The sequence below is a fragment of the Panthera tigris genome, chromosome B1 (genome assembly GCF_018350195.1).
Source record: "Panthera tigris isolate Pti1 chromosome B1, P.tigris_Pti1_mat1.1, whole genome shotgun sequence".
Lineage (NCBI taxonomy): Eukaryota > Metazoa > Chordata > Mammalia > Carnivora > Felidae > Panthera > Panthera tigris.
The window spans coordinates 192775335-192802798 of NC_056663.1; the positions used below are offsets into that span (position 1 = coordinate 192775335).

At 43.3% G+C, this 27464-nt stretch overlaps 1 protein-coding gene across 3 annotated transcripts in view; it reads right to left on the minus strand.

The window, feature by feature from the left end:
* C1QTNF7 (C1q and TNF related 7) overlaps positions 1 to 27464 on the minus strand; it is a 107683-nt gene that overhangs the window by 21647 nt on the left and 58572 nt on the right. The window contains exon 2 of one of the 3 annotated variants that reach the window (XM_042984908.1): positions 4277 to 4338. The exons of the other annotated variants lie outside the window; for them this stretch is intronic. The gene's annotated coding sequence lies outside the window, so the exon portion shown is untranslated. The remainder of the gene's footprint in view (positions 1 to 4276; positions 4339 to 27464) is intronic. 3 annotated transcript variants of the gene reach the window in all.

Sequence of the window (27464 nt, forward strand, 5' to 3'; positions counted from 1 at the left end):
TATACTATGGAGGTCTTTCAGAAAGCTTCTACCGGCCCTGGGAATATGTTCAACTAGAGAGAGCTGGCATTTGAAGACTTGGGGTACAGCCATGTGTGCGAGGAGAGAACCATGCAAATAGCACGTATTGAGTAAAAATACTTTGTTTTTTTTTTTTAAATATGAAATTTATTGTCAAATTGGTTTCTACACAACACCCAGTGCTCATCCCAACAAGTGCCCTGCTCAATACCCATCACCCACCCTCCCCTCCCTCCCACCCCCCATCAACCCTCAGTTTGTTCTCAGTTTTTAAGAGTCTCTTATGCTTTGGCTCCCTGCTTCTCTAACTTTTTTTTCCCTTCCCCTCCCCATGGTCTTCTGTTAAGTTTCTCAGGATCCACATAAGAGTGAAAACATATGGTATCTGTCTTTCTCTATATGACTTATTTCACTTAGCATAACACTCTCCAGTTCCATCCATGTTGCTACAAAAGGCCATACTTCATTCTTTCTCATTGCCAAGTAGTATTCTTTTGTGAATATAAACCACAATTTCTTTATCCATTCATCAGCTGATGGACATTTAGGCTCTTTCCATAGTTTGGCTATTGTTGAAAGTGCTGCTATAAACATTGGAGTACAAGTGCCCCTATGCATCAGCACTCCTGTATCCCTTGGGTAAATTCTTAGCAGTGCTATTGCTGGGTCATGGGGGAGATCTATTTTTAATTTTTTGAGGAACCTCCACACTGTTTTACAGAACGGCTGCACCTGTTTGCATTCCCACCAACAGTGCAACAGCGTTCCCATTTCTCCACATCCCTGCCAGCATCTATAGTTTCCTATTTGTTCATTTTAGGCAGACTGACTGGCATGAGGTGATATCTCAAAATACTTTTATCATGTTTTTCTAATTCTCTTACCCTGTGGTCTGATTCTAGGCATGTGTGAAGCAGAAGTAGGGGTAGGAGATGGAGGAAAAGCGGAAAACCCGTAGTATATCCTGAACTGAAGGCACAGAAAGGGAACAAACTGTGTTTTGGATGTGAGATGAAAGTTATTCTTTAGATTGGTCTTTTTAATATCTGAAAATGAGTCACAATTAAATAATGAAACTGGGTCATGTAACTGAAAGTGACCAGAAAGTTAATGAATTTGCCTGCAGTGACATGAAAGGACGGGGAAGAAAGATCCAAACACATTTGATTGGAAGAGTGATGGGAGAAGTATGAAGTTGTTTTGGAATTATATCATATTAAGGACAGATGAGGTAATTTGATAAGTTCAGTAAACTCTGGAAACCATTCTGAAGGAAAGGTGAAGGGTGTTACGGGTGTGTTTAGCAGGAGACATAGCCGAGAGTACGGATCAGGGAGGGCATCTGACCTGAAATATGAAACAGGAGCAGACAATAGCCAGGAAGAGGGGTGAGAAAACACTTCCATGTGCAGGGGTTGCCATGTGCAAAGGTCCTGGGGTAGAAGAAGGCCATTGAGAAAGAACAAAGGAGAGCATGAGCCTAGAAGGGGGATGGCTCTGCTGCCCATGGAAGGTTCTGGGCTTTGTCCTGGGGAGTGGTAGGAACCCTTGAAGGACTATGGGCAAGGTTTTCTGGGTCAGGCTGTCAACTTTCCTTTAGCCCTGATAGGTTAGAACAATGGGGATGGTATACATTAAGGAGATGCCTATTGGCACTTTCTGGGCTTTTCAAGGTGAGTTCAACAAGCCATAAAGACTCAGTGTAGTTTCTTTCTTTCTTTTCTTTTTTTAAAGCTTATTTATTTATTTATTTATTTAGAGAAAGAGAGAGAGAGAGAGAGAGAGAGAGAGAGAGAGAGAGAGAATCCCAAGCAGGCTCCACATTGTCAGCGCAGAGCCTGATGCAGGGCTTGAACTCACAAACTGTAAGATCATGGCCTGAGCCGAAATCAAGTCAGATGCTCAACCGACTGAGCCACCCAGCTGCCAGTTCAGTGTGATTTATGAACTCAGTCTGCTTTCGCTGTAGGGAAAGAAGTGTGCTCTTATGAGAAAAGTAGTTTGCATGTTTAAAAATAAGGCAGTTCACTCACTCATTGAACGAACAAATGTTATTGACTCCTTCTGTGTGCCAGGTGGTGTCCCTGGCCCCTGGGGGATAGGAGTTGAAAGAGGAAGACAGCATCCTGATGTGCACGGAGCTCACATTCCAGCAAGAATTTCATGCCATCAAGGAAAGAAGAACCCCCAGAGGGCAACAGCCTGATTTTCCCATTTTATAGACCAGAAAACAGATGCAGGGAGAAGTGACTTGCCCAAAGGTCACAATAACACACGATGTTAGAACTTGCATTCCTGTATCACTTCCAGGAGTCACTCCTCACACAGCATGGCCTGTCATCAAGCCCTCATTCCTGACTTCACATGGAGGAGACGCTGCAAAATTCTTTATATATATAAATATCTGTCATTGTGGATAAATTGAGAATTAACAAACAGTACTATCCCAGGCTATAATACTTGATCCCCCCTTATGTTCAAAATATCACTTCTTGTATTGTAAATCATAAGAAAATGTTTAAAAATTGCAGAAAATTTCATATACAATGAGGTCCCCTGCACCCAGCATCTGGCAGCAAGTTACGCAAGGGGAATAATATTGTGTCCCCCGTGCCCCCGTTCACTTAAGGTCCCTTCCCCCTCTCCCCCATTCCCTGCATTTTGTGTGTTGTGAAGCAAACTCCACCCATCATATCATTTATTCCATAACTAGTTCAGAAAACCTAGCAATTTTTATCATCTTGGATAATAAGTGACAGAGCGATTGACACCCTGCGGCTCCATCATCCCTTGAGGCCTCTTTAAGCAAAAAACGAGCATACTTTAGATAAGTCAAAAATGTCTGGAAAGCACTTTACTCACAGACTGCCATATTGTGCCCTGAAGTTCTGAAATATAATTTTATGGGGCTGTCAAGCTTCTTCAGCGAAGTTTTCAAAGTGCACGGGAAGCTCTCCCATGACTTGTTACAAAAATTCCAAGAAGAGGCGGGTTCATGGAAGGCCTGACCCTATGATGGTTGGGGGTTGGGGAACTCTGGGACGGAAGACCACACACAGCACGTCCAGGATGAGTGGTGCTGGTGCTGGGTGCTCCAGTGTTCGGCTGTCACTAACACAACCTGTCAAACCGTCCTGAGATTGTTGAAGAGACACTAGAGAGCCGGTGCTGTTTTTAAAAGGTAATCTAAGAATGTTGGAATGTGAAGGCCAACGGGGTGATGAGTTGCTTTGGAGACTTAAGAGTCAACCGACCGGCGTAGAATGGGGTGCGTCTGCCCTGGAGCAGGTCTCTGCAAGGCTGGGCACAGTGACTTCCATCCCCACCGTGGGGCAGTCGGACCAGAGGGGCCAGGGGGGAACTTGGGCATGACCTCCAGGTGGACAGCCCATCTCAGTGTGTTTGCTTCACTACCTCTATGCCTCTGGGCTAGGCGGACTTCAATTTGCACACTTTCTTGAGACCTATCAGGCATGTGAGAGACGCTGTATCTTTGTGTGTGTGTATGTGTGTGTGTGTTCTTTTTAAAAACAACATCGAGATATGGTCCACGTATGACATTATGTTAGTTTCAGGTGCACAGCGTAGTGATTCAGTAGATGTACATATTGGGAAGTGGTCACACAGTCTAGTTGGCATCCCTTACCACCCTTAGTTACAAATGATTTTTTTCGCGTGCTGAGAACTAAAAGATTTATTCTCTTTGCAACTTTCAGGTCTGCGAGACAGTGTGCGCTCTAGTCACCATGCTGTACGTGACACCCCTGGGACTTATTTATTTTATAACTGAAAGTTTGCACCCCTCGGCCTCCTACACCCATGCCACCCACCCAACCCTACTCCCAGCCTGGGAAACCACCAATCTGATGTCTATAGTAGGAGTTGTTTTTTTTTTTTTTTTTTAAATATTTATTTAATTTTGGAAGAGCAGAAGTGAGGGAGGGGCAGCGAGAGGGGACAGAAGATCCAAAGCGGGCTCTGCGCGGATAGGCTGACAGCACAGAGCCTGATGTAGGGCTCGAACTCACCAACAGCAAGATCATGACCTGAGCCGAAGTCCAGCTCCACCAACTGAGCCACTGGGTGCCCCAGGTTTTGTTTTTGATTTTAGATTCCACATGTAAGTGAGATCATACGGCACTTGTCTCTCTCCGTCTGACTTATTTCACTTGACATCATGCCCATCCATGTTGTGGCAAAGGGCAGGATTTCCTTCTTTTTTATGGCTGAATAATTTTCCATTGTATATACATACCACATTTTCTCTATCCATTCGTCCATCGATGGACACTTAAGGTTGTTTCTGAGATGCCGCATCTTTGAATGATGAAAAATAAAAAAATAGTTACCATTCATCAAGTGTTTATCGTGGTGAGGCACTGTCCTAAGCACTTTACATTTACTTCTTGTTTATTCTTTACCACGAGCCAGTGAGGTAGCTGCTTGGACTTCCTCATGGTGGACAAGGGGACCGAGGTTAGGGGAAGATTGTCTTTGCAGCCGTGGCGATGGCCATGGCTCACTAGCCTTGCTGGTAAGGGGCAGAGCTGGACTCCAAAACCCTCCTGTTCCCTACACCGACAGCCTCCAGTCAGGCAATGCCTGAAGCCTCCCATTTTTTTCTACTAGAAAGCTTTCCTGCCCCTCTGCCTTTCTTTGAATCTCTGCCAAAAAGCAAGTGATCGTGGCCGACTCCCTTGCTATAGCAAGTTCAGAGTACATAGTCTTTCCTTGCTCTCATCTGGTTAATCTTCACTAATTTCCACAATGTGGATGCCCATCATCTTTTGCTTTATTTCTCAATTTGTCTGGAGTTCTGGAAGGGAAGAGGGACCCCAGTAAATGTGAGAAGCCAATGCCTCCTTTTAACGGGTTTGCAATCTCCGAGGGGAATTCAGGCTTCTGGCTTCTGTACATGAGTTATGACTGATACAGACTCAGGTATAAGAATACACACCTTATAATGTGCTCATATGGAGCAAGAGCCCTGTCTTACTCATCTCTGCGCTACCCCCACGCAGCCAAGGGCTAGAATGTAGAGGTGCAGCATATACTGATGGGTTAATGACTAATGCTAATTAGATGTCAGAGTATTCAATGCTGATTGGCTTCTGGAGGTAACCACTGACCAGTATGTTTCAACAGCCATGTGAGTAGCTCTCCTGTTCCCTGTCTCTCCCCTGACTCTTGCAACAGTCTCTGACCTGCTCTCTCTGGCCTTGCAGTTTTGTTGTGCCTTCACGTCCAAGCTCTTGCGTGCTACAAAAGTGAACCCAAACAATGGACATTTGTTAATATTGCTGGCATTAGCCCCACTGCTCTGACTCTTGCAGCTTGGGCTGTGTTCTTTGATGAACTATCTGTCCTCTGTTCTCTGTGTCCACTTTGTTTGCACCTGAAAAGCATCCAAAGGCCCATGTTGGTTGCAGGGAGGCCAGAGGCAACATGGCCATTTGCTGATGAAGCCTCTCTATCCTGAGGCCGTTGAGAGTCTCTGTGTGACATTATCTAGGCAGAAAAAGAGTGATGATGGTGGTGATAATAATACGATAGCTCACATTTATTGAAAACCCCTAAACTCGCTTCTTTTGGGGCATCTCAGTTGTATTCCAACTCCCGGGTGTTACTAAATGTCTACCCAGATAAGGAAGACCCTTGTTCTCTGCTTTTCTTCTTGCTGAAAACATTTGGGGCATTCTTGGAGGAGACCAGTGGACATGAGCCAGTCTCAGAGTCCAGAGTGACAATAGACCCAACAGAGACAAAGATTTAGCAGCAGGTGGTAACACTTGCACACACAGACCCTGCCAGCCAAAACAACATTCTCACTGACTCCATCCCAGTGGATGGAAATCCAATAGTGACTCATAGTGTGCTTGGGAAGAAAGCTGAGGAGAGTGGTTTTGGCAAAGGAAAGACAAAATAAATGGAATGTTACCACAGTCTAAATTAGCAGGACTCTCCCCATCTTCTCTCTTCCCACTGACATTTCTTTGTGGCAGCAGGCAGAGTAAGGCCACTGGCTTTGAAAGTTAAAGTCTTCTTTGCCCCACCATGTGCCCTTGGGCAATTTGCATTGCCTGTCTAAACCTTACTTTTCTCTTCCATAAATTAAAAATCGAAAACTGCTCAAACCAGGGATGCTTGTTAAGATTAATGAAGTAATGCATCTCATTGATGGGCATTCGTGCTACACAAGAAATGTTGGTTTCTGTTGATGAAAGGAGAAGCAATTTTAAGTCAGAGACCTTCCTTCTTTTTTTTAAATTTTTTAAAAAAATATTTTTAAATGTTCTTTTAAAATATTTAGAATTTACCTTCTTGCTGGTGCTGGGAAATGCATTTCTTTGGTGGCACCCCTTCTGGGCTCTAGATCTGTGTTTTTGGAATAACCTCATGTATGTGGTTAGAAAAACTGCCCAAAGAAATAACTTCTAAGCAATTTCTTAAGACTCGAAAGCTGATGTCAGGTATCTGGAAAAATAGGTATGAGCTGGGGTAGAGTAAGCTTTCCAAGCAGAGCTAACAGCTTGAGGAAAAGCCTGGCATTGGGACAGGACAGGATACCTTGGAGAAACTAGGAGAAAGTTGGCGGGGAGCAGAAGAGTGTGAAAAGACACTGGTGAGAAATACAGGTGGAGAGGGAGCAGAGGCTGATCACAGGAATGGAAAGGCCATTGTGGATCTAGTGAAGAGTAGGATTGGGAGTGACAGGACCATACATACAGTTTACAAAGGTCTCTTAGGGCCGCCTGGGTGCCTAAGTCAGTTAAGCGTCAGACTTCGGCTCAGGTCATGATCTCATAGTTCATCAGTTCAAGCCCCGTGACGGGTTCTGCGCTGCCAGCATGGAGCCTGCTTGAGATTCTCTGTCTCCCTCTCTCTGCCCCTCCCTCTCTCTACTACCGCCTCCCCTCCCTCAAAAATAAACATTTAAAGAAGAAAAGGTCTCTTGGACTGCCATGTCAAGAAGGATTGAGGAAAGCAAGAATGAAGGGCTATGGTAGACAGCACCCTTGAGCAAGGAAAAAGGTAAGAAAACCATCCAACGACGGATCATGTTTGTAATAGAACCGGTGACAGGCTTGGTTTTTTTCACTTTTTGTTTGGCCGTGTGAGTGTGTGTTTGCGTGTGTGTATGATTTCCTTCTAATAGGTTTTCCTATTCATAATTTGGAAAGTTTTCATCAAAATACATGTACTCTATTTAACCTCAGAATTTATTTTCTATGTCCTGGATGCTGAGTGTAACTGTCATGCAGAATTACTCATATTTTATTTTACATACGTGCTCATTAAAGAAAACTTGTAGGGGCTCCTGGGTGGCTCAGTCGGTTAAGCATCCGAGTTTGGCTCAGGTCACGGTCTCACAGTGAGTTCGGGCCCTGCATCGGGCTCTGTGCTGACAGCTCAGAGCTTGGAGCCTGCTTCGGATTCTGTGTCTCCCTCTCTCTCTCTCTCTACCCCCTCCCCCATTTGCACTCTGTCTCTTTCTCTCTCAAAAATAAATAAATAAATAAATAAATAAATAAATAAAATAAAAACTTAAAAACTTAAAAAAAAAACTTGTAGAAGAGGAAAAGGTGGAAAAATAAAAGTAATGAAACTTCAGTTCTATTTTTCAAATAACCACTGTTACCATTTTAGATTATTCTTCTGTTATCTTTTGTTCTGTGTGTGTGTGCGTGCATGTGCATAGATCTTTTGTGCAGAGATGTGTAATATTATCTGTCACTGTTGCTGCTTGCTTTTTCTTTCTTTCTTTGTAATTGAAATATATCTGGCACCCAACATTGTGCAAATTTGAGGTGTAAAACACGTTGATTTGAAATATGTTTGTATTATAATATGATTGCCATTGTAGCCATAGTTAGCTTTTTAAGAACCTACATATAAGTGATAACATATAGTATTTGTTTTTCTCTGCCTGACTTATCTCACTTACTATAATGTTGTCACAAATGACAGGATTTCCTTCTTTCTCATGGCTGAATAATATTCTATGATATATACCACATCTTTATCCATTCAACTAGTATTGGGCACTTAGGCGGTTTCCATATCATGGTTATGGTGAATAATATAGCAATAAATAGTGTAGTGCAGAAATCTCTTCTACATCCTGTTTTCTTTTCCTTTGGGTATATACCCAGAAGTGGGCTTGCTAGATCACCAGCTTACTTTTTCTTTAACCTAATATTATATAATAAGCATTTCTCCTCTGTTATTCTTTGGAACCATTAATGGCCAAACAATATTCATCAAGTAGTTGCACCATAATTTATTTAATCTCTTTCCCCTTGTGATTGGACAATTAAGCAATTTCCATTTTTTCCTGTTATAAATGAGATTACATTGAAAACTTTTGTGCATAAGCCTTTACCCCTATTTAGGATTATTTCCTTGGGATAGATTCCCAGAAATGGAATTACTGGGTCAAAAGATTTGGATGTTTTATGTCTCTCTTGGTACATGCTGCCAAACTGCTTTCCAAAAGGTTGTGTGAATTTATACTACCCTATTCCTGTATGAAAACAAAATCTAGGGGAATGTGAACTCCCCAACAGTTAGGCATCCTCAGTCCCTGGAACACAGACAGGGTCACAGAATCTTTGATTTGGAAGTAACTTTAAAGGCCAGCAAAGCTGACCTCTACTGATGCTTGATCATAGCAGTATGTTTTGTGGAGAGGACATTGAACCTTGTTCCTCAGTGGTATTGACAATTGTACCGTCTCTGGGCTGGGTGGTCCCAAATTCCCTACACAGCTCCTGCCAGGGGTTAAGCCCTGGTCATTTGTAATTTCACAGAACTAGAGCCATGCTGGGTGCATAGTGGGTGCTCAGCCGACCTTGGCAGATGGGATATAGGTGATGAGACACAATGCCTGGGTTGAAGTCATCTTGTTGTCCCCCTGAGAGGACAGCTCTATCAGGACACCAGAGTTGCCCCTGGTCTGGCCAGGTCTCGAGGGCTTCAGAGACTACTTTAGTTCTAGGGGTCAAGGAAGGCCACACTAAGGACGGGACATTTAAAGAGATTCCTGAGGATGACTTAGCTTGGTGAAGACAGGAGTGGAGTCCTCCAGGAAGGGAGAAAAGCCTACGTGAAGGTTCTGAGGCAGGAGAGGGCGTTGGGAATTCTAGCAATGAAAGGAGAGTGGGTTGGGGCTTAAAAAGGGCAAAGTGGCCTATAATAGAGGCAGTCAGAGAAATAGATGAGATCAAATGACTTCAGGGCTTGAAGAGTTTAGATTGTATCATAGGAGCCCCCGAGTGGGGGAAACTGTCATCTTTCTTATTCTTATAATGATTCTCTGGCTGTGGTGTGGACAGTGGATGAGAGAGGGCTAGGGAGGGGAGATGAATGACCAACCGGGAGACTGATGCAGCCAGTTGGGCACCATGGGGGCAGGGGATACAGAGAGGAAGGGAGAGATTTTAAACGTACTTTTGTTTAAGTCTTGGTGGATCAGACATCGTGTCCTGTGGGAGCCCCTCTGACCTTGTCAACACTAGCTAGCTCTGGAGCACCCTCTCTCTGGCCTATAGCCCCCCAGCCTGTTATCACACTGGTGATGGTTTTCACTTTATCTTGTCTGCTTTCTCTGGACGGCGAGTTACCTATTGTTCATTGTTGTGTCCACTGTTGCACTCCTACCACTTAGAACGGTACCTGCCACATGGCAGGTACTTGATAAATGATTTGAAAATGTGTTGAATTGGTCACTTCCCTGTGTGCCAGGCACCGCACAGAGTCACTGTGCACTGTTTCGTGTGCTACACTCAGCAACCCCAAATGAAGTGGTTAATATTTCATCCCCATTTTATAGAAGAGGAAACAAAGGCATGAAGGGCCGGTTGCCTTTATCACACTCACGTAACTATGATGCGTTAAAGCGTGGCTTGAATCCACGTTTTTTGGTGCCAAAGACCATGCGCAAGATCACCCAGCGGCCTTCCTGCCCACACCATCCACCAGGCTTACACGTTAGGGAAGCGGGGCTCTTGCTCGGATCATCGCCAAGTAAGAAATGCTGGCCCAATGCAGCAGGCAGAAAGTAGGTGTACATGGAACTCAGCCCGGCTTAGACAGTGTAGACATACAACGGAATATTGTTGAGCTACGAAAAAGGAATGAAGTATGGGTATGTGTCACAACATGGAAGAACCTTGACAACATTATTCTAAGTGAGGGAAACCAGACACAAAAAGCCACGTTTTATATGTGTCCCTTTGTATGAAAGATCTAGAATAGGTAAGTCTGTAGTGACAGGAACAGATTGGTAGTTGCCAAGGGTTGGAGGTGGGGGCGTAAGAAATGGAAAGTGACTGCTTAACGGTTACAGGGGCTTTCTTTTGGCAAGAAGAAAACGTTTTGAGCTTGCTAGAGCTGGTGGCTGTGCTAGTGTAATGCGCTGAATGCCACGAATTGTTTACTTTAAGATGGTGAATTTTATACCGTGTTAAGTTTCACCTCCATAAAAAATAATGCATAGTAATGCAATGTACTAGCTCCAGGCTAGTGGTTAACTGAAGAGTAAGGAAAGGGTCAGAATGGAGCCTTAGCTAAACCTACAACTTTTTATTTTCTGTAAAGATAAATACGTTTTTTATTTCCTTATAAAAGATCTGAAATGTAAAACCCTAGCATTATTTGTATTAATGGTGGAATGCTTCCATATAGAGAAGGGGAGCTAAGGCAAATCAGAGTGCCGTAGCTCAGCATGAAGGCGGAGTTGGCCAAGTTTCAGCCTAATTCTCCATCCACTAAAGCCTCTGACTTTAACATAAAAGGAGAGACTTCAAGTTCATTAGATTCAGATGCCGTGTGTGTGGCCACAGTTCCCATCTTAAAATGAATGCGATGTCAGTGTGAGATCTGGCAAACTACAAGTATCAGCTTCCCATAATTAGTCTCTCTTCCCTCAGATGGAGAAGTTGTCTGAGACACAAAAGCATAGTGAGTGGAGGGCTGGAGCTTCCCAGTGGAGGCTCCATCAAATGTCATGGGAAGAGTGGGTGCATCAACAGAGTAGCTGCACAGGCTTGCAGGGCGATGGAGTCCAAGCATTAATACTTACTGAGAAGCCCCAGGACTCCGCCTGGGCTGCACCACTGTGCACATGTCCATGTGTCTAACTTCTAGAATCACTACTTGGATGGGTTGTGTTTGCCTCCATTTTGTAGCTGAGAAAATGGAGGCTCAGGTGAGGAACCTGCCCAAGGTCACAGAGGGAACGAGACAGCTGGGATTCCAACCCTGTCTGTGCCAGAGCCTGTGTTCATTGCAATGCCTCCCACCCAAGAACAGAGCCTGTACATAGAAGTTGCTGGATAAGCACTTGTTTAATAAATAAACAAATGGTAGCCAAACAAAATAGTTTTTAATGGCCAAATGGTTTGGCAAAGATGCACAGAATTCAAACCAGCTCGGGGGCAGGCATGTTCTTAGGCTGTACAAATACAAAGTGGTACAACCTTTTAGGGCTGCAAAATTCATATTGACAAATACATACGAAGAGTCTGAAAATTACGCCACCCTTTGTCTCGACACTTTTATGGTTTAATTTGAAGAAAATTTTAAGAATGTAGGCAAAGCTATATGTATAATGATGGTCTTTTTTGGTTATAAATTATTTCTTCTACAGTTATAGATTAGTTAAGTCAATGGGACATCAACAAAAGGACGATTTTTCAGCCACTAAAATATATGTTCTACAGGAACATTTAATGACAAAGGCAAATATTTATTATATGTTAATTAAGGGGAAAAAATAGGCTGCCAAATAGTGTTTCCAGTGTTGGAACATTCATTTTGGCTTAAAAAAATAACATATGGGGGCGCCTGGGTGGCTCAGTCGGTTAGACGTCCGACTTCGGCCCAGGTCACGATCTCGCGGTCCGTGAGTTCGAGCCCCGCGTCGGGCTCTGGGCTGATGGCTCAGAGACTGGAGCCTGCTTCTGATTCTGTGTCTCCCTCTCTCTCTGCCCCTCCCCCATTCATGCTCCGTCTCTCTCTGTCTCAAAAATAAATAAACGTTAAAAAAAAAAAGTTAAAAAAAAATAACATATGTATCACGAAGATGAGAAGCCTCAATACCAAAATGCTAATGTGGCTTTATTGCTTTGTGGAGGGGTTATGAGTGATTTCTAGTTTCAACTTTCATTCCTGTTGTGGTTTCCACATTTCCATGAGAGCCAATAAGCATATCCCTTCTGGTTTTAAAAAGTGAACAAATGAATGCTACATCAAAACAAAACAAACTGAGTCTACCCACCCAATGGACAGGATCATGTACAGATAGAAGAAATGTCTTTTCTCTCATAGAAATAAAACATTGATAACGTAAAAGATTATTTGTGGATATTTATCTCAGTGTGTTTTCTTTTCCTCCTCTATTTTCCCTCTCCCTCCCTCCCTCCTTTCTTCTTTCCTTTCCTTTCCTTTCCTTTCCTTTCCTTTCCTTTCCTTTCCTTTCCTTTCCTTTCTTTCCCTTCCCTTCCCTTCCTTTCCCTTCCCTTCCCTTCCCTTCCCTTCCCTTCCCTTCCCTTCCCTTCCCTTCCCTTCCCTTCCCTTCCCTTCCCTTCCCTTCCCTTCCCTTCCCTTCCCTTCCCTTCCCTTCCTTTCCCTTCCCTTCCCTTTCCTTTCCCTTCCTTCTTCAATGTACAATTTTAGTTCCTTCTCTTCCTGGTGCTAGATTTAAACATTTGATTAAAGTCCCAAATTCTCTTCTTCTACACTTTCTCATTGAGGAATTTGAGAGCAAAGCGTCTTGGATTTTAGACATCTGGGAATGGCCAAGATTTTGGATTGGTTTTGTGAGAAGATGTATTTGTTCAGTTGAGCAAGTGTGAAGCAAATGCTTTCAGCGTGTCTATTAATCTTAGTGGTCTGAGTGATGTAAGGGTACGCTCACTCATGTTTTATGATGTTTGGTTTCATAAAAATATGTTGGTTTCAAGGCATTGGCCCCTGTTCTCTGTTGACTGGGAACAAATTTGGAGTATGGAAGGCATCTTGAATTTTTTCCCAAACCTAGTTTGTTTTTTAATCATCAACTGGAACTCTGTGATGGTTATGACTAACACATTTGTGAGTTCATGAAAACATTTATTTTAATAGAAAAAATCCCAATAGAACGGGACTAGAACGAGAGTGCCCTACACCGGGTTTTGCCAAAAGGCTCCTGCTGGATGGTTTTAGGGATAGATTCAGATGGCTGTTGATGCTGGGAAGAAGCTGGGAAGAAATGGGTGCACCTCCATTTAGGTCACAGATGGTAAAAGGTAACAAAAGGAGTTTCTGGTTGAGTTGGGGAAATGAAGCCTGAATTATAGTAGCTGTGACATGGGATGAATTCTCTTTGTATTACACCAGAGTTGAAGTTGATAATGTGCCCAATGGCATAAAATTAGTGCCCTCAAGAGATGTGTTAGAGCATTCTATATCTTTCATCAAGCTTCAGAACTTTGAGATGGCACTGGGCAATGCTTATGTTGTAATGTTCAGTGAAAAAGTCCCAGCTTAGAAAAGCATGTATAGGATTTTGTAAAGAGAAAAATATAAATAAAGAAAAACCAGTCTACATTAAAAAAGAAACAGAAAAACATCACAAAATGTTTCCTGCTTTTTCACAATCATGGACTATGTTGGTTGTTCTCCACCCTTCTCTATTTTCTGAAATTCTTAATGATCATGAAATATTTTTATGATAAAAGACTCATTCATCCAACATGCAGGTGCCAATCACCAAGGTTAGAGATTCAAAGATTATTTAGCCAATTATCTGCCACAAAGAAGCTTATAGCACTCTGAGGAAGAGAGAGAACTAGTTAAGAGGTGAACCGTTGCCATGAAGGAGGTATATTTGAGGCCAAAGTGTGAATCAAAAAAGTAATGGTATTATATTTACACGCAGGATCAAAATTTAAAAATGATTAAGTGCGTATGACCATAATGTCAGGGTCCTGTCTGCATGAAAGAACATGATCTCTCTCTGTCTAGGTTGTTCTGTCTAGTTATGTATATTTAGACAGAGGGGCTGACAGAGGGGCATAGCGGTGTTGGGGTTGGGGCTTTGCAACTGGTCATTTTGGGAAATGTCACGAATCTGTTCCTCTGAATCCTTGTCTCCACCAGCAGAGGTTGTAACTTCACTGATGTAGCTCTTGAGCTCTATAATATTAATGTGTGGTTACCTTGCCCCCTCGGATGATATACTTTAGATGGACCATCTTCCTTTTTAATTTTAACAGTCACTGAAGCATATCCCTTTTAGCAGGAAGTAGAGTAATAAAGAGCTCGACAAATTAGTTAGAAATCACTTTCCAGAAAGAGAACACGGGCTTCGGATTGGGTCTCAAGGGGTTTTCTAAAGAGATAGTGTATTAACTTGGACTTCAGAGATGTTTGCTTTGGCTGTTCCAAAGACTTTTTGGGGTGTTTGTTACTTTTCAGTATCTCATCCTCATTGTAAGTGGTTGAGTTTGCTCACATTGGTTATCTCCAGGTCAAAGAAGTGTTATTCGTTTGTTACATAAACAGTTATTTAGTGTCTACTATGTGCCTGGCCTGTTCTCAGAGCCGGGGTGACCCCAGTCAGCAACAGGCAGGATTCTTACCTATGAGGAGAGATAGATAACAAACATGTGGACAAGCAAATGAATAAGGAAATCAGTGCTGAGTGCTATTCAGGGGGTGGTAGTGGAGGGGTTCTGTGCACATGGCTGGTGTGGTTCGTTTTGATCAGTGTTGTCACCAGTTGCCTGGGCAGGGTGGGTACACCTGGGCTTTGGCGTCACAGTCACCTGGGTCCCAACCATAAGCCTGGTGCCCACCAGTGTTGCTAGCTGTGTGACATCGGGATGGTTACATAACTAATCTGAGTCCCTCAGCTCTGTGTTGGGGACAAAGAAACTCCCTGTCAGTTGTGTTATGATGATGAAATGGATTAAGTGAAGGATGTGGATCATATCAGCTTGCTCAGAAACAGAAGGGTTGACACACATTCTTTTAATGCTGTCTCCATCTTGATGGCCGGTTCTGCCAGGATCCCTGGGATTCTAAGCCTGGCAGCTTTTCCTTCTTGTACCGTCTCCAAGAAAATAGCTCTGCAGGTACACTTGTGGTTTTCCGAGCTGTCTTTTAGCTTTAGTCACTTCTCAGGTGTGGTAAACTGAGTAATGGCCACCCAAAGATGTCCACATCCTAACCCCCAGCACCTGTTAATATGCTACGTTACTTGGCAAAGGGGCCTTGCAGATGTGATGAAGTTATGAGTCTTGCGAGAGGGAGAGCATCCTGCATTATCCGGGTGCAACCCCTGACGACAAACCAAGGGTCCTTACTAGAGGGAAGCAGGAGGGTCAGTGTTATAGAGGGAAGGTGATGTAAGTATGGAACTGGAGGGAAACAGTGAGAGAAGGAGCTGCCATCTGATGGCTCTGAAGGTGGGGAAATCAACAAGGAACATAGCCTCTAGAAACGAAAAGGCAAGGGAACTGCTTCTCCCCTAGAGCCTCTGAGAGGAACACAGCCCAGTGAACCCTTTTATTTTATTTTTAATTAAAATTAAAAAAAAATTTTTAGTTATTTTTGAGAGAGAAAGAGAGAGAGCAAGAGAGAACGAGTGGGGGTGGGGCAGGGAGACAGAGGAAGACACAGAATCCGAAGCAGGCTCCAGGCTCTGAGCTCTCAGCACAGAGCCTGACGTGGGGCTTGAACCCATGAACTACGAGATCATGACCTGAGCCAAAGTCAGATGCTTAACAGACTGAGCCACCATGGAACCCCCCTGTGAACCCTTTCAGACTTCTCATCTCCAGAGCTGTAGGGTAAGAACTATGCTGATTAAAGCCACCAAATTTGTGGTCATCTGAGTAGCACTAGGAAACAAATACAGGTGAAACCGGGAGACCCTGCCTGAGCCCCAGGCAACATGAGAGTAGGGGTCTCTGGGGCTGCTCAACATAATGATTTCTAAAGCCAGCATACCTAGGCTTGCAGCCCACTCCACCATCTAACTGTGATCTTGAGAAAACTCCAGTCTCTGTGCCTCAGTGTGCCTTCTATAAAATGGGATGAAAGCTAACATACATTATGGATATAATTAGTACATTGGCCCGTGGTAAGTGCTCAATAAATAGAAGTTGTTATTAATAGAAACAAGTTCTTACTGAAATGAATTCCTGTTTTTCCGGAATAGTGGAGAATGATTAGAGCGCTGGCATCTAGGTGTTGGTAGGAGCTCACCAGATAGCTGTTGAGCAGTGTCCCAGGATTGTTTTAGTTAGTGTATGTGTTCATTTCCACGGCCTTTTTTTTTTTTTTTTTTTCAGTGAGGCCAAGGGCAGTTTCTTTCCCTTTCTGCTCACATGCGGACAGTGAGATTCAAACGGGGTGACAGCACTTATGCTCCTCAAAGCTCTGTCTTGTCTCCTGCTTGAAATTCAAAATTCACGTTGCAGCTGTAACAGCCAAATAAAATGTGGCCCTGTGAACTTTTTGCATTTCTGTTCGTCTCTGGTAGATCACGGGCTGCTTGTTTCTGCTATGCAAAAAAGTCACTCCCCTGATAATTCTGAAGACCAGAGAAGGAGTTTGTTCACATGAAATTGTTATTTTTCTGAGTTTATCCAGTTAGGATAATACTGTTCTCTAAGTGATTTCATATTTGAAAAACAGAAGACTTACCACTTGTGTGAATTTAGCTTAAGGAAATCGTTTTTAATTCAGTAGAAATATCTACATACAAAAATTTTCATTGCAGCATTATTAAAAACGGCAAAAAAATGGAATAAATGGAAATGTTAGACAATAGGGGGACTGTTAAATATATTGTGGTCTAGTCACTCAGTGGAATATTTTGTAGCTAGTTGAAAGTGTGGCTATAATGACCTTGTCATTATAGGGAAAATATTTGCAATGTACTGATAGGAGAAAAATTGAGACAAAATGGTGTTTGGTGTAATAAAATGCTTATGATGATTCTAACTCACACATCAATAGCCTAGCAGAAAATATAACAAAACGCCAACATCTCTTGTGTTCACGCAATGGAATTGTGAACTTTTTTCTCCTATTTTCCAAACATTTAGTAATATAGCTATTTACATATTTAAGGAAAAAAATTAGCTAAAAAACCATAAAGCAATAAACCAGAGCTTCACGACAGCGTGGAAGATGTGCAAGAAAATCATGAATGCACACATTTTCAAGTCAAATGAAAATGCACAAGGGGTTCTCATTTCCTAGATTAGGGCTGATTGCAGGAACCCCGTGGTGAGAAATCTTGGCTATTAGCACTTAGCAGGGCATGCGGAGACCATTCTAACACATCAGCTTTCTTGCTCTAAGTCGGCTGATTGGGTTTCAGGAAACAAAGAAAAGTTTTTCTCTCCAAAACAGTTCAGTTCTGATTAGATCAGTAACCTCCATTCCAGCTCAGGGGCTCTGGAGAAAAGAAAGAAAATCTATCATTTACAGAGGCCTGCTATGTGCCAGGCTCTGTGCTGGGTGCTTTAAGTTTATCGTCTCCATTCATCCTCACGTGTCTGTGAAGTAGGTTCGATTGTAGGGACTTAACAGAAAAGATGCTCAGAAAAGTGAACGCTAATTGGTTGGGGCAGAAGCAGGTTCAGACTTTGGGCTGTTGGGTGCCACAACTTGTTACCTCAGACAGGACGCTAGCTTACGAGGCTGCCCAGAGACCCTCCAGCTGATTTGGTATAATGCTTTGTTTTTCAGGGACCCAACAGTGTCTCTCCCTAGATTAATCACTCACCATGGCTGTGCACGGGGAGTTGTTAAGTGTAGTTTAGTTTTAAATAGGCAGGACACCACAGTGTTTGAAAAGTCCATATAATAAAAAGCATATACAGTGAAAATAAGTCTTCTATATCCACCTGTCATCCCCAGTTTGTCTTCCTTGAGAAGACCATCGTAAAGGGAGAACACTAATAAACATAGGTCTTGGGGACCCATTCTCAAGTTTTGATGATCTAGAATCTCCTTAGTTTGCCCCGGAGGCTGGACTTTTAACAAGCATCCCGGATAATTTGGATGCAGGGTCTGGGGCCAAGGACCACTGCTCCAGTGATACAGTTATACAATTCAATAAAAAATAGCAAATTCACGCTGCATATGTCAACTATTTCAGTTCATACAGCCTCGCGGGAATATAGGTGTTTGAGAAAACAGGTTCAACTTTTCTTGGTTTTACAGACTTTTATTTTTCACATTCTGGAGGCAGGAAAGTCCAAGACCGAGGTGCAGGCCAGTTCAGTTCCTGGTGAGAACCTCTTCCTGGCTTACAGACGGCCACTTCTTGTCACAACTTCACATGATGGGGAGAGAGCTCCGGTCTCTCTTCCTCTCCTTATGACACTAGTCCCATCATGGGAGCCTAACTCTCACGACCTCATCTCAACCTTCTTACCTCCAAAAGACCCACCTCTAATACCTTCATATTGGCAGGTAAAAGCTTCAACAGGTGGATTTTAGTGGGGATACAACGTTTAGTCTATAACTTTGGGTCTAGTCTGCTCTGCCATGTCGAGCTGAAAGGTCTTGTCAAGTTATTATGATTGTCAGCCTTTAATTTATTCATCTATAAGGTAAGCTGATTGGACCAGCTCAAGGGTATCCAAAGTCTACCCCGGGAAACCTAGAGCATTCTTTGGGGGTGAGGTGGAGGACTGAGTAGGCAGGTTTCTATCTCAGTAGGCTAGCCCTCCCCTACCTGCCACAGCTCATTATTCAGTAAGAGCAACTCTCTCTTATCTATCTATCTATCTATCTATCTATCTATCTGACATCTATCTATCATCTATCTATCTATCTATCTTCTATCTAACATCTATCTGACATGTATCTATCTATCTGACATCTATTTATCTACCTATCTATCTATCTATCTATCTATCTATCTATCTAACATCTATGTATCTATGTATCTATCTATCTATCTATCTATCTTCTAACATCTATCTGACATGTATCTATCTATCTGACATCTATCTATCTACCTATCTATCTATCTATCTATCTATCTATCATCTATGTATCTATGTATCTATCTATCTTCTATCTAACATCTATCTGACATGTATCTATCTATCTGACATCTATCTATCTATCTATCTATCTATCTATCTATCTAACATCTATCTATCTAACATCTATCAATCAATCTGACATCTATCTATCTATCTATCTATCTATCTATCTATCTATCTATCTATCTTTTTAGAATTAAACTCCAGACTGTTTAGATTTCGCCAGCTTTTCCCATAATGCTCTTTGTCTTTTCCAGGATCCAATCCAAGACACCATGTTGCATTTAGTGTCCTATCTGATTCTGCCTCTGATTAAAATTTTATTCAAATCAATGGTTCCGGAATAACAACAGAAAGAAACGTTTGCTGTCCACCGGGTTAACTGCTGGCTAGTTGTCTTCCACTTGTATGACTTGAGGCTGACAGTACGTATGAGGATTGACTGTGATGTAAGGAAACAAACACGGTCTTTGGGGACAGGCCAAGTGGGTCTAACTTTTGCTCTCCAGAGGATATTGGACGGTTCACTGAGCCTTCTTGAACTTCAGGATCCTCATCTGTAAAATGGCAGAGTAATGCCTAGTTTGCACGTTCTGAAGTTAAAGTAAGTTTGGTGAGGCACAACCATAAGAGGCATTCTACCGGTGGTGGCCCTTCCCTGGGTTCATATGGTGTCACTGGCTGTCAAGTTAAAAGACACCTATGCCTCCTCATGGTGTACCATTGGTGCGGCCATCCAGGGGCTTGTCCCCATGCCCCGCTGAACCTCTTAAACATTTCTGTGTGCCTGGAATAATATTTAACAGCAGCCTATTCTCCTGCTCAAGAAAAAAAAAAACATCTGATATCTAATGTTTTGATCGTACTGTTGAGATGGGATTTAAAACATGATTCCTAATTCAGTTGTTCCAAAGTGGAAAAAGATTACATAATTAGTACACGTTAATCATAGAAAAATTAGACTATATGGATAAACAAAAGGAAGAAAATAGAAATCAGCTGTAATCATCAGACCACCCAGAAATAACCTTGTTATCATTTTGGGATCTGCATCTGGAAAGATACACATTCTCTTCCTCTCTTCTTTCTAAAACCATTCTATACATTACTTTCTTTGGAATCATATTGTCATTTACTCTATATGTACTCACATTTCCATATTATAAAATCTAATTCTGGATTGTAATTTTTAAACTGTATTATATGGATGTATTGAAACTGTCTTAACTAATTCCCTATTGTTGAATGGCTTAGTGGTTTCAATTTCTGCTTTTGCCAATAACATTGCAATTATACACATCCCTCTAGCAAAATCTGTGTGCACCATTCTCCAATTTGGAAGCCTGAAGCTGGCAGCTGTCATACAGGGCCCACACCCTCTTTTTCTCTTACTTCCCTTTGCAGACTCCCCTGTACTGTCTGTGCACGCGTGTGCCCTGCTGTGCACGTGTGGGTACGGTCTGGGCACGCGTGATTACCATCTGGGCATCTGTGGGTACTGTCCGTGCACGTGGGTGCACTGTCTGGGCATGCGTGGGTTCCTGGGGGAGACCGTGTGCTCCTTTGAGGGCAGTGAGCGTATGCTCTCTTCCTTCCCTCCTCTCCAGTATATAGCCCTGTAGCCCTCCGTGCATTTCTACTCTCAGCCCATTACCCCGAACTTGCTTTGCCATTGCTTGTTGTGCTTGGATATTTGATGTTTGTGTTCTTAACTCTGGTCCATATCCTCGCTCATTCAAGAGAGACCGACTGAGACCTTCCGATGTGCCAAGTGTTGATCCAGCAGCTGGGAAAGAGGGCAAATGAGACAGAAAGTGGCCGTGCCCTCGGGGAGCGGCATTGGAGAGGGGTAGGCAGACCTCAGGCCAGGGAACACAGGCAGGGGTGGTTTCAAATAGCCATGCCTGGTAGGAGGACAAGAAAGCAGGTAGGAGGATGGGGAGTCTCCGGGAGGGGCTCAGAGGAAGTTTCTCTGGGGAAACCACTCATGGGCAGAGATCTGGATGGGGCAAAGGTGTGGCCTGTGACTGGGGCAGGGGACCAGCAGCCCCTCGTAGGGGAGTAGCCACGCTAAGGAGGCCAGCGCAGGAACAATAGGGCTGTTCCCAGGACAGCAGGAGACACAGAGGGTGAGGGCTTGGGAGAGAGACAAGCCCTGAGGGGCAGGACAGGGCCTACACTGCTGGTCTTAGAGGCCATGGGGAGGAGGTTAAATTTTATTTGATGTTCAGTTTATTTGAAGGCAGTGGGAGAGGAGCATGATCTGGTTTTCTTTTTTTTTCTTTAGAATTTTATTTTTTTAAGTTTATTTATTTATTTTGAGAGAGAGGCTGAGTGAGGGAGGGGCAGAGAGCGAGAGAGAGAGAGAGAGAGAGAGAGAGAGAATCCCAAGCAGGTTCTGCATCATCAGTGCAGAGCCCTACGTGGGGCTCGAACTCACAAACCATGAGATCATGACCTGAGCTGAAATTAAGAGTCAGATACTTGGGGCGCCTGGGTGGCTCAGTCGGTTAAGCGGCCGACTTCAGCTCAGGTCATGATCTCGCGGTCTGTGAGTTCGAGCCCCACGTCGGGCTCTGTGCTGACAGCTCAGAGCCTGGAACCTGTTTCAGATTCTGTGTCTCCCTCTCTCTGACCCTCCCCCGTTCACGCTCTGTCTCTCTCTGTCTCAAAAATAAATAAATGTTAAAAAAAAAAATTAACACACAAAAAAAGAGTCAGACACTTAACTGACTGAGCCACCCGGGTGTCCCTGGTTTTCATTTTAAAAAGATCACTCGGCTCAAATTTTATCCTAAACCACAATTTTTATCCAGATGATAAACGCTCAGGAGGGAGAGTGATAACTCCTGAACAGATATTGGCCAGGAGGAAGGAACATGGTTTTCTGAGTTTTCATTGCCTGAGCCTTCCAGGTTTCTCCTTGTGGCAGATTCTGTTATTAAATCAATATCCAGGAATTGTGGGATCACTATGCTGTGCACCTGAAACTAATGTAAGATTGCATGTCAACTCTACTTCAGTAATTATAATTAAAAAAAAATCGATATCCATTCCCCCTCTATCTTTTTATTTAGTTGATTTTATTTATAGCTTTTTAAGAAATATTTCAGAGCATTACACAATTACATTTTCTCATTTTCTGACCTGCAAACAGATACCTTGAATGGAAATACTTTTTAAAAATTATCAAATAAGGTACATCCAAAATGCAACCCCCTCTATCTTTGCTACCAGAATTCTGATTTTTGTCAAGTGCCAATATAGGGCTCCCTCCCAGCCTCCTTTGCAGGTAGCCTTGGGAAGCATGTGACACAATTCTAGCCAATCAGGTATAAGAAAACACTGCCTGGAGAATTCTGGAAAGGCTTCTGCTTTCCCCACGAGACGACGCAATTGGCACATCCCCACCTCCTCCTCTGCCTGTGACTAGAACAGAGGTGATGTCTCAAACACAGAGCCATCTCGTTCTCATTTGACGACAAGCATGAGAAGGAAAGATAACACGTTAAGGAGGACAAGGTGGGAAGAGAGAAACAGCCTGGGTCTCTGACGGCTTGAATGAGCAGCTGAACCACGAATGCCAGCAACCCCCTGACTTTTTTGTTTATGGCAAAGAGGAAACTCCCCCACCAGTTGAAGCTGCTGTTCCTTAGGTATCCTGTTGATTGTAGCCAAAGCCTTCCTAACTGATACATTTATCACCTTGGCAAAGTAAAACCAACTGCATTAGTAATTCCACAGAATCTTACGCAAATCGTTAAAGTTTTGAATAAGTCATGGTGTGTTAAAATTGAAACAATCGCCAAACCTAACTTGGGAAACTTGTGCTTGTGGATTCGAGCTCATGATCTCGACGTTACAGACGTGCTATTAAATTGCGACGTGATGTAAAGACGCTTTCTACCGTGCTGTGCAGACATCCTTTACCTGAGAGAGGAGCCATGCTGGAGGCTTTCTTTCTCTCTCAGACTATTTAGTCCTCATTAAGGGTCACACGACACCCTTACTCCAGCCAGTCTGGTTCTGACTGCCATTTTAATTTTTTTTTTTAACGTTTATTTATTTTTGAGACAGAGAGAGACAGAGCATGAACGGGGGAGGGTCAGAGAGAGAGGGAGACACAGAATCTGAAACAGGCTCCAGGCTCTGAGCAGTCAGCACAGAGCCCGACGCGGGGCTCGAACTCACGGACCGCGACATCGTGACCGGACGCTTAACCGACTGAGCCACCCAGGCGCCCCATCTGACTGCCATTTTAAAGTCCTAAGTGCACATCTGAGATCAGGAAGCACGCTATTTCAGTGATGCTGGTCACTGATGCATGCAAACACCTCTGAGTTTGAGACATTCCTGTTCCCTGGTGAAATTACTGAGGGGTGTGGTCTCCCTGGTATAATCCTTTTAAAATACCATTAATTTATAACAGGAGCATGATAAGCGTCTACTCTACTCTAGGCATATTATGAAGCATTTTATAAAAAATGATCTCTAATCCAAAATTAATCTTCACCAGGCTTTGCAGACTACACATGATTTTCCTGATGAAAATCAAGCCCCAGAAAAGTCAAGTCATTTCCCCAAAGTCCTAAAGCTCAGTAAATGGACAAAAAGAACTTGTTCTTGGATATTTACCTGGTTCTAAAACCTGTGATTTTTAGGGATCCTTGGGCCCTGTCTAGAGGGCCGCTGGCGGCTTCCCTGAACCACCCGGGGGAGGAAACACACAGTTTTGGTTTTAACACCAGTCGGAAAGCATTAACAGAAGATTGAATGCTGACCCCCAAAAGACAGGTTCACCCAAAATCTGTGAGGGTGACTTTATTTGGAAAAAATATATATTTTTTTGCAGATGTAATTAAGTTAAGGATTTTGAGGGGATGAGATTGTCTGGATTAGGGTGGGCCCGAAATCTAACATGTCCTTAGAAGAGGAGACTAGGGGAGAAGACACAGCGAAGCTGATGTGAAGGCAGAGGCTGCCGCGATGCGTCTGAAGCCACAGAGCCCGGAGGTCGGGGCAGCCACCAGCAGGTGGGACAGAAGCATAGAAGGGATTCTACCTCAGGGTCTCCAAGAGGAACCAAATCAAGCCCAAACCTTGATTTTGCACTTCCGGCCTCCAGAACAGAGAGAGAATCCATTTCTGTTGCTTTAAGCACCACGTCCGTGGTCACTTGTTATGCGATTCTAGGAAACCAGCACAGCACTAGGGTAAGAGGATGGGACAGGATGAGACCAACACTCGGTGTCTGAATGAGAAGCACAGGCTACATGCATTGCTTATGACGGTGGGGACAGAAGAGCTACGCAGGCCAGACACATTCTCCCTGGGCAGAGAGAGCACCCGGCTTGGCTGGGCTTGTGCAGGGTCTGGAGGGGCAGGGGGGAAGCATGGTGCTCAGCGACCGTCCAGGGAGGTGGCAGGGCCACTTACTTGCCTGAGACAGTGGTACTATTTGTGGACGTGTGGCTGCTTATTACAAATCATCTAAGAATTTCCAGGGCACCTGGGTGACTCAGTCGGTTAAGCGTCCGACTCTTGGTTTCGGCTCAGGTCACGATCTCATGGTTCAGGGGCTCGAGCTCTGTGTCGGGCTGTGTGTTGAGAGGGCAGAGCCTACTTGGGATTCTCTCTCCCACTCTCCCTCTTTCTCAAAAATATATACGTAAACTTAAAACACACACACACACACACACACAAATCTAAGATTTAGACAAAAGACGAAGAAAAAAAGAGTGAAGCAAAACTTACACCTCTCAGAAACCATTTTGCCAACATTATCAAACATTGTCCCGAACTTCTCTCTAGGCACATATTTAGCCAGAAGCCTTGGTAGATACAGTTTTACAAAAGTAGATTCATACTACGCGTGCTATTTTTATAAAAAGTATTAAACCCGAGTCCAGTGGAATTTACCAGGAGGAAAAGAAAGTCGAATCAAACTGAAGGAATTGTTGAACTCCCCATAAATATTTGTTCATAACAGGAGATATTAACTCCTAAAAGACATTTCTAAGGTTAAGAGACAATTATTAAAAAAAGGTATGAAGAGTTTGGCATGATTTCACTTTCTAAAAACTGAAAGTTTCTATCAACTTTACATGATAGGTCATTACTTTGTGCCATGAAAAGGGGATTTTATGCACTTCCTTTTCCTTTCCACCCCTGGCCTCCCTGATTTTTGTTAGTTACATTATTATTTTTGGATTGCCTGGAATTGCAACATTTGTGTTCTGTTCTGTCAGCTCACTCCTAGGGTTGCTTAGCTTTGGTTCTGTATTTAAATCCATCTGGAGCTCACTGTTGTGCTTTAGGGTGGCTTCTCCATTGCTGGGTGTTTAATTTTGATTCGGGCCTTTGGATGCTGGATTTCATCATTAAATATTTTTAAAAAAAAATTTTTAACGTTTATTTTTTATTTTTGAGAGAGATAGAGCATGAGCGGGGGAGGGGCAAAGAGAGAGGGAGACACAGAATCCAAAGTAGGTTCCAGGCTTCCAGCTGTCAGCACAGAGCTCGATGCTGGGCTCGAACTTACGAACCATGGGATCGTGACCTGAAGTAAACTCAGATGCTTAACCGACTGAGCCACCCGGATGCCCCCATCATCAAATATTTTTTTAGGAAATGCTTTGTTACTGTAGTCCTTGAATTCTTGCATGTTTGGGAACGTTGGTTTCTTTTATAGTAACGGCACTGTTTGGCTGAGTAGAAAACTCTCGGGTCCCCCTTTTGTCCCTTCGAACTTGTTGATGTTTCCCTGTTGCATGTTGGCAGTGGCTGTTGGAAGGAATCACGTGATTCTGTTCTCTTGCACGTCCCCTAAATTTCAGTATCTCACACTACTGTCCTGATGCTTCTAATTTTGCTTATTTTTCCTGGGATACGGTATGTCCTTTAAATCTAGAGATGCCTAGCTTTATTTTACTTCAAGAAGCTTTTCTGAATTGTCTTTAAGTTTTGTTTTTTGTTTTTTTTTTTTATGTTCCCTTGCTTTTTTTCTGTTCAGAATACCAGTTTGAGGATGAGAGCCTGGCTTTTTCTTCAATTTGAATGGTCTTGTCTGCAATCATTTTGATCTCTGTTCCTTTCTATTTCATTTCATGTGATTTCTTAAGCGTGGCCTGTGCTTTCCACGGTATTTATCTATTTTCGGTTTCTTCTAAGTTGACTTTCATCTCTATAATTGCTTTATTTTTAGCTTCCATTTATTTCCTGAGTGCTGCCGGGTCACTTTGCAACTTGTTTTCTTCTTATTTCTTTTTTGATGACTTCTAGTCCTTCTTTGAACTTTTTTTTTTCTTTGAAAAACTATGTTGAGAGTCATTTAATACTGAAGAGAACTAATGTTTCTGTTCTCTGGCATAGATCATTTATGCTTTGTATTTTTTAAATCTGCCTTCAGCATTTAGTTTTTTCTTCCTATTTTCCCCCTCTTGCAATACTCATACTGGGGTCCTTGCTGCCTGGTGTCTTTCTTGGTATCACTCAAACATGAGTAGGTGCATGCAAATGTTGATCAACAACACAGTGTGGAGGGGGCCGGGGGGGTGTGGTTAACCAAATTACTTTGTGGTCTCTGCCTTCCTATTCAAAGTGCTTCAGTGAAATGTGTCCCTCAGACTGGTCACCAGGGGATCAGTGTGGCTTAGGAAGCAGGGAACGTTGTGACTCCAGAGTTGTCCCACCCAGTCCAATTCATCCCATTTGATTCCAAGCAGGCTCTCCCAACCAGAGGCATCCTAGACAATAAACATGGAGGGCCTTCCTGCTTCCTCCTCATTTATTTGCCACTCCCTTCCCTCTAGCTATCAGCAATGTGAAGGTAGATATTTGTAGGGCTATTCTGACTTACCCTGTGTGAGGTGCACAGCACTGATGCCCACCAGAATTTCTAGTTCTATCCTCTTTTGAGATGTACCCTTCATCACCCCTCAAAGCTAGTCGTGGCCAGATGAATTGCTTGAACAGCAAAATGCGAGTGGAAGTAACATGAACCACCTACCTTCTTTCTTCCCTTTCCATGATGGACTGTGAAGCTCTGTGCCATGATAGTGGTATAGGAAGACCGTAAGGTTGGTGAGTTCTCTAAGTGCCTACCTGGTTATCTCATGTCGAGCATGTGGCAATAACCATGTTGTAGCAGCAACAGTAGGGGGCAAAAATAACAATAGAGAATACAGAAGCTTTTGCTGTTTTAAGTCACTGAAGTTTGGGATTTTTTTGTTTCTCCCGCATGGTCTTTGACCAATACAGGACAAGAAAAGCCAACAGTTTCTGTATCAACCATTAGGGAGCCTGGGCATTGAGGAGGTGGGGAGGGCAGGCTGCAAGGTGTACATCAGAGCAGACCATCCATCACCCGTCCAGGGCACTGGCTAG